The sequence below is a fragment of the Macaca nemestrina genome, chromosome 15 (assembly GCF_043159975.1).
Source record: "Macaca nemestrina isolate mMacNem1 chromosome 15, mMacNem.hap1, whole genome shotgun sequence".
Taxonomy (NCBI): Eukaryota; Metazoa; Chordata; class Mammalia; order Primates; family Cercopithecidae; genus Macaca; species Macaca nemestrina.
In genome coordinates this window covers 54,489,891-54,498,117 of record NC_092139.1, presented here as the reverse complement: position 1 = coordinate 54,498,117, position 8,227 = coordinate 54,489,891, and the positions used below count along the sequence as shown (strand labels likewise).

Here is an 8,227-nt window from a genome sequence, read left to right as displayed (position 1 = left end):
GGCAGATGGATCACTTAAGGCCAGGAGTTTGAGACCAGTCTGGCCAACATGGCGAAACCCCATGTCTACTAAAAACACAAAAATTAGCCTGGCATGGTAGCGCACACCTGTAATCCCAGCTACTCAGGAGGCTGAGGCAGGAGAATCACTTCAATCTGGGAGGCAGAGGTTGCAGTGAGCAGAGATCATGCCACTGGACTCCAACCTGGGCTATAGAGTGAGACTTCATCTCAAAAATAAAAAAGGTACAATCTTAAAATTCTTAGGACTAGAGGCCAAAAGATGGTGTCTTTTTTTTTTTTTTTTGATGCTTCTTTTCACTCATTCTCAATATATTTCTATGCCACAGACTAAGAATATTTCCCCAAACTTTGCCAGCTCCATCTCTTCCCTCCTCTTCAAGAACTCTCTCTAGAGGTAGTGAGCTAAGTTCTCCAGAGCTTTCTCTCACGGGATATGGAGAAAACACGTAACATCAGCCACGTTTGGTGCGGGAAGAAAACTAATTAGATGGGCAATGCTGTAAGCCACATCTATTTGTTTTAGATTTTCTTCAGTCTAAAAGAGTTGAGCCCAAAATGGATAAATGTGTCATTTCCCTTGAATGTGAGTGGGTATTAGAGACTCATTCTCCTAGACCCATTGAGTGCTCTGTAATTCAAGGGCTTTTTCTTTATTCCTCCAATAAAAATGTCTTGAGGTTTTCTGGAAGTGCAGACCGAAGACACATGAGGGCTTCCTCTCAACTGGTTTTGACTGATTTTTCAAAGAAGTTGGGTGCACCAGAGATAGAGATGTGGACAAAGTGGTCAGACACACACATCGTTCACTCCATAATGCACACTAACACACTCATAGTGATTCTGTGAGCTCTTGTTTTCTGCATTTGAACATTTCTTTCTTGCTGTATTATGCTTCTACACCTCTGTTATTAGATGCACCTGCTCATACAAGTTTGCTATCATTTATCTCACTTACAGTAACATCGAGCACGCCATTAGTGTTGCTTAGAATTACCCCAGCTCCAATGAAGATGCCTTAATAGTTTTGAAGGAACACCACCCAAATTACAGTGTGTGGGCGAGAGAGTTCACCAGTCTATAAATGTGAAGATCTTCAAGCATTGCGCTATATTCTCTTTTATTCATTTTCTCTGAAGCAGGTTAAACCTCTTGAATTAAGATCTATGCTCAGATGCCAATGGAAATGGAGTGTGTTCAGAAACTGATGTTTACTCGAATGTGTTTATTGCTTAAGTGTCATTTCTGTCTTCATCCCTTTCATTGTCTTTTTGAGCTTTCAGAAAGGAATCCAGTATTTCCAATGTTTTTCTTTATCATTTCTCCCAAATGTGTGCTATTTGAGTTGTTATGGCTGACAGCTATAATAACTTTCTTTTTTTTTTAATTGCCCTACTGAATTTAAAAAATAATGGTTAAGGAAGCTTTAGTTGATTTCAATTAAGAGATGCTCTGTAATGCAATTAAGAGATGCTGTATAAATTGCCTTCCATTCCAACAGGGAAAAGAATTCATATTGCTTTTTAGGATTCTGCATGCCTCTTTAAGTCCATGTACAGCCTAACGCCACAGTCATTCCCTCCCTAATTTGTATCTTGCAGAGGCAGGAAAGAATCATGGCCAATGGCAGAATTGCAAGCATCGCTTCTAGTTCCGCAATGATGCTGTGCTTGTGCACCCCCTGCTGGCTTAGTTTTTGGTAACAGCAGTTGAGGGGCTAGATCCCAGAGGAAATGGGTACTTTGGTAGAAATCAGCAGAAAAGGATGACAATGACTAACTTGTCTTCTACTGTCTAAGCTTTCAGGAGCTTAGAGTCTCGCCCAAATGGGCAAGGGCAAGAGTCCATATTTTTAAAAACGTCTTGCCTTTCTCATGACTGTCCCAGGAAGTTAGTTCCCTATGCTTTTAAAGCACCTGTCAACAGCCCTGTCTTAACCTTTATTGTAGGAAATGGAGGCTCCAGGCAGGACTCTTGGGCATGAGGAAGGTGTGTGTGTGTGTGTGTGTGTGTGTGTGTGTGTGTGTGTGTGTGTGTGTGTGTGTGTGTGTGTTTGTGTGTGTGTGCAATTTTGTCCCGTTGTCCCATTTCCATCAGGTCCTCCATTTTTAAAAATACAAGCGACTGACATTTTCTCAGCCTTCTAAGAGGTGGAATTATACATGTGGCTTCAAGTCCCCCACCTCACTACCAGCCACTTCCAACCCAACAATGGTTTCTACATAGAAACTCTGGGCCACCCACCCCGCTTACAGTGTGCTGAAGTGTATCTGTTTAACTGTCCACTGATACATAATGGAAATGTTACCAAATGGTGATTCTGAAATTTTCCCGTGCCTCCAAAACATAGTTTATTTCCCATTCTCTGACAACCAGCCAATCCCCTAGGCATTACCACCCCACCGTAGGGAGGCAGCTGAAGCCCAAGCTGTGTTCATCTCTGGATTGAGACATCCCTGGACACAAGTGACGAGTGATGGGGCTGACCTTAGGGTAAGTCAACACTCCCTTGGGACTGAGACCTCAGACTGTCACAGTAGGAAAAGAGAGAGAATCTCCTTGGATTGGTGCAGAGCAAACATGGCTGTGGTTTTTGGCCAGTGCAGGCTGCCCAGAAGTAGCAGTGCCCAGTGCACCGGCAGGATGTGGTGCTCTTCCCCCTCTCTGCCACGGGCAGACCCAGTCCATGCTACACTGTCTCTCCTGTGCCCTCACAGCAGCCTCCCAGTCCTTCTTCCCATTCCCATTTGTCCTTCTTACAATCCGCTCTTCCACCCTGAGTCAGAGTATTCTCCCAAATCCTAAACTGATCCAGCTTGCCCTTTGGATTAAAACTTTTCAGGGTTGGACGTGGTGGCTCATGCCTGTAATCCCAGCACTTTGGGAGGCCAAGGTGGGAGGATCACTTGAGCTCAGGAGTTCAAGACCAGCTTGGCCAACATGGTGAAACTCAATCTCTACTAAAAATACACAAATTAGCCAGGTGTGGTGGCAGGTGCCTGTAATCCCAGCTACTCAGGAGGCTGAGGCAGGAGAATTGCTTGAATCTGGGAGGCGGAAGTTGCAGTGAGCTGAGATTGTGCCACTGCACTCCAGCCTGGGCAGCACAGCGAGACTTCATCCCAAAAAACAAATAAAAACAAACAAACAAACAACAACAACAACAAAACTTTTCAAAGATTTTCTGTTGCTTGTTGAAAAAAAAACTAAAATTCTCAGCTTAGCTTACCAGGCCAGTGGGGCCTCTCATCTATCCTTCCAATCAACCTCAGGTCTCAAGAGTCTCCTCTGTGTGCATTGCGCGTATTCATCTACATTGACTTTTAAGCTCTGTAAGGACAGAGCAGGAGCCAGTCGCTGTATCCATGGTGCCTAGTGCAGAGCCTGGTATACAATGGATTATCCATGGTTCCGACTATTTGCTGAATCAATATGTGAATAACTTGGGTGACAGCGTGGAAAGTTTCAGCAGCAGTGAGAGGCAGTGCCAAGAAAGAGGAGCACCAGTCCCTTTAGGGCTAACGGGAAAGAGCTTCTTGGTGACAGTAGCCAGCCTCCCTACTCACACTGCTGCATCAGCAGCAAAATAATCAACCGCAGACATCTCTAAGTGGGGCCAGAAGATGACAGGCACCATGCTTTAACTGGGAGAACTTGTTGGTGAGCAGAGCTGAGATGCCTCCCCCTCAGGTGTTGAGAAATGTTGGGAGGGCCAGAGTTCCAGAAAGTTCCCTGCCCAGTGATAGAGCTCAAAGAAATGTTTTCTTTTCTTATTATCACTTGCTAAGGTTTTAGGAGTAGGCATATAAAATTAACAAGCAACAGGTATGTTTCTGGTAATAGAACATAGAGAAGTAGAACATAGAAGAGAATAGATAATAGAACATAGAATGGAGTTGAAAGAATGAACAAAAAAGATTCAATGAGTTTTAAGGGTTTTAACCAAGTTTTAAGGGCTTTAACCAAGAACCGTAGGATCTTACGACGAAGACCTACTTTGAGTCATTGAGATACTGTCCCATCTGATTGTATTCCTTTTAATCCAATGCTAAGAACATAAAAAATGCTTACAACTTCAAAACATGGTTTAAATGTATTGACCCTCTTTATGGATCCTATGTTTTCGGGAGATGACAGGGCCTTTTAAATGTATTTTCTAAGAGATCCTTTGTTATTTAAAGGTCACATCAACTTTGATGGGATCTATGGGTTCACGTCAAATATATTATGGCAGCAGCAATAAGTCATTTAAGCCATTAGTCACTTTGTAAAAGTCAAGTGTACGTCATTACTTCACCTTAAACTTGTTCACGTTCCTAAGAGAGTTTTCCATTCCCACTGCATGTGCAAAGGAGTGCAAAGGAGGAGTGAGTTTCAAGCCCAATCCATTAAAAGCACATTCAAATCGATCCCTGTAAGATTTCCCTGTGACATAATCAGAGACAATAGCAAGAAGGGTACCTGGTTTTCTCCAACTGGCTTGCTCCAAATGTCACCAGTGCAGAGACTAGAAAATACTATCTCGCTCCTCCTAGAGCTTCTCTAAGTGAATCACTGGGACTAAGGCCTGCTGGAGCTTTGCCTTCTTTTCTTTGGCAAAAATGACAGCCTCAGTGGCACCTCCTGCATGGCCCAGAGGCACCACCCCTTGCTTCCAATTTCAATAATATTCCAAACTAACATGAATCGTTGAGTGTGGCTGGGCACCAAAGGAAATTCTAACTGCACCAAGTGAAAACTTCAGATGACCATGAGGCTCTAATGTATTGCATCAATTTAACCACATTAGTTAAGAGAAAAACAGAAAGAGAAACAAAAAATGAACAATTTGAAGGAGAGTTTTCATGCTATTAAGTGTCATATTGCTATTCTTTCTACTAAGTACTTCTGTAAAGTAACAGTAATAATTTCTAATGTTTTATATGTGTAAATATAGGTATGTATACATTTTCATATAAATATTTATATTTATACATATATTAAATGGTTTATAACATTGAAAATATTCTTTTAGAACATCAAGTTCAACATGTCAAAACACTCTCACTACCTTCACCTTCCAAACATGTGCCACCACAACTGTCTGATTTCAGTAACTGACATGACCATCTCCTGGTAAGAAGGCTGGAAATTACATTTGACTTGTCTCTTGCCACCTCCATCCATCAGTCCTGTGGAAAATTCTTCCAGATCTCACTCACTTTCACTTCCACTTTCTAAATTCAGTCCTTCTTCCTTGCAACCTATCTGCACAAAACCACCAGATTAACTTAGCACAATTCCTCTATGATTCAGTCAGGCCCCCAGTCAAAACTTTCAGTAGCTCCTCGTAGTCAACTCAATCTCTTAGCAGTCACTCAAGACTCTCAGCATTCTGGCCACACCTATCTTTCTTATACCTGTACTCCACACTAATCCCATTACTTCCATTGCCAAGCCCTTCCCTCTGCCAGTCCTCCCTCCCCCAGAAGGTCAACACCACACTGTCACTGCAACTGTTTGTTTTTTGAGATGAAGTCTTGCTCTGTTGCCCAGGCTGGAGTGCAGTGGCACAATCTCAGCTCACTGCAACCTCCGCCTCCCAGATTCAAGCAATTCTCCTGCCTCAGCCTCCTGAGTAGCTGGGATTACAGGCATCCGCCACCACACCTGGCTAATTTGTGTATTTTTAGTAGAGATTGAGTTTCACCATGTTGGCCAGGCTGGTCTTGAACTCCTGAGCTCAAGTGATCCTCCCACCTTGACCTCCCAAAGTGCTGGGATTACAGGCATGAGCCACCACGTCCAACCCTGAAAAGTTTTAATCCAAAGGGCAAGCTGGATCAGTTTAGGATTTGGGAGAATACTCTGACTCAGGGTGGAAGAGCGGATTGTAAGAAGGACAAATGGGAATGGGAAGAAGGACTGGGAGGCTGCTGTGAGGGCACAGGAGAGACAGTGTAGCATGGACTGGGTCTGCCCGTGGCAGAGAGGGGGAAGAGCACCATATCCTGCCAGTGCACAGGGCACTGCTACTTCTGGGCAGCACTGGCCAAAAACCACAGCCATGTTTGCTCTGCACCAATCCAAGGAGATTCTCTCTCTTTTCCTATTGTGATAGTCTGAGGTCTCAGTCCCAAGGGAGTGTTGACTTACCCTAAGGTCAGCCCCATCACTCATCACTTGTGTCCAGGGATGCCTCAATCCAGAGATGAACACAGCTTGGGCTTCAGTTGGCTCCCTACGGTGGGGTGGTAATGCCTAGGGGATTGGCTGGTTGTCAGAGAATGGAAAATAAACTACGTGTTGGAGGCATGAGAAAATTTCAGAATCACCATTTGGTAACATTTCCATTATGTGTCAGTGGACAGTTAAACAGATACACTTCAGCACACTGTAAGCGGGGTGGGTGGCCCAGAGTTTCTATGTAGAAACCATTGTTGGGTTGGAAGTGGCTGGTAGTGAGGTGGGGGACTTGAAGCCACATGTGTATTCCACCTCTTAGAAGGCTGAGAAAATGTCAGTCAGTTATTTATTCTTATACTTTAAGTTCTAGAGTACATGTGCACTACATGCAGGTTTGTTACATATGTATACATGTGCCATGTTGGTCATGTATACCTAATGTAAATAACTCATCATTTACATTAGGTATATCTCCTAATGCTATCCCTGCCCCCTACCCCCCACCCCACAACAGGCCCCAGTGTGTGATGTTTCCCTTCCTGTGTCCAAGTGTTCTCACTGTTTAATTCCCACCTATAAGTGAGAACATGTGGTGTTTGGTTTGCTGTCCTTGCGATAGTTTGCTCAGAATGATGGTTTCCAGCCTCATCCATGTCCCTACAAAGGACATGAACTCATCCGATTTTTATGGCTGCATAATATTCCATGGTGTATATGTGCCACATTTTCTTAATCCAGTCTATCATTGATGGACATTTGGATTGGTTCCAAGTCTTTGCTATTGTGAATAGTGCTGTAATAAACATACATGTGCATGTGTCTTTATAGCGGCATGATTTATAATTCTTAGGATATATACCCAGTAATGGGATGGCTGGGTCAAATGGTATTTCTAGTTCTAGATCCTTGAGGAATCACCACACTGTCTTCCACAATGGTTGAACTAGTTTACAGTCCCACCAATAGTGTAAAAGTGTGGAACTTATATTTAAAAGGAAAACAGAGGGGCGTCAATTTGAGTCATGCATGTTGTAAGAAATGTGAGTTTTCACTTCTGTGGTCCTGGACTTTACCCTTGACCACCGCGTAACAATGATTTTCCCCTTGAGCTCACCACCACCTCCAGGACTGCCTGTGTCACATAAGCCACCCAGGCTCCCGGGACTCTTAGGCTGTGGCCCTCACGGAGCTTTTACTGCTGACAGGATCATGGCCAGGATGCTGGTGCAGACCATCCACACAGGCACCCAGAAGCTCCAAGACATTGAGGCCAAGCAGAATGTTGAAGAGAAGATGGTGGTTCCCAACCACACCGGCTTTAGCATTTACCCTCCCAATCCAAAAGAAAAAAGCTCTCTGAGGTGGGCAGGAAAATTTGAGGAGGTCCAAATTGCACACATTAAAGCATCCTACAACAACACAGAGATCCAGGTAATCTCGGCCACTAATCAGCCCTTTGCCCATACTTTCTGTGGCACAGAGGAATTTCTGAATGCCGAGAAGGAGGCAGGCATTGATGCACAGACAGCAGGCATAGCAGCAGCGACAAAAGCTACAGGAAAGGGTGTTACCCACATCTGAGTTGTGGTGAAAGGCCAGGGGCCAGGACACCTGTCTGCCATCCAGGGACTGATCATGGGTGGCCTGGAAGTGATCTCAATCACCACAACACCCCCATCCCACACAATGGCTTCTGCCCCAGGAAGGCTCCAAGGCTGTGATGGAAGGGAAGCTTATACTTGAACCTAACCTCAAGTCTCAGCTCCAGTTGGACCTTGTGGAAAGCTCACTGTCAGAGCTCCTTCCAGAATATGGCTTGTTGGAAATCCTTCAGACAGTAAGGGAGAGTTTTGCCTTCTTACATAGTGTCCTTTGCTTGCACTTCCAGCTGGAGGTGAATATGCCCCAGAAGTGAACTTTGCATCCTTAGACAAGAGGGGAGCTATGGGGGCAGCTGTGGCCTAGGCCCAACCTCTGCTCTGAGAAAACAAAATAATGTCTGTACCATCTATTGTAAATAAATAAATGGAAAGCAGAGTGTA

At 44.2% G+C, this 8,227-nt stretch overlaps 1 pseudogene; it reads left to right on the top strand.

The window, feature by feature from the left end:
- Positions 1 to 7,277: 7,277 nt before the first annotated feature.
- On the top strand, positions 7,278 to 7,906 carry LOC105486880 (small ribosomal subunit protein uS11m pseudogene; annotated as a pseudogene).
- The last annotated feature ends 321 nt before the right edge of the window (positions 7,907 to 8,227 follow it).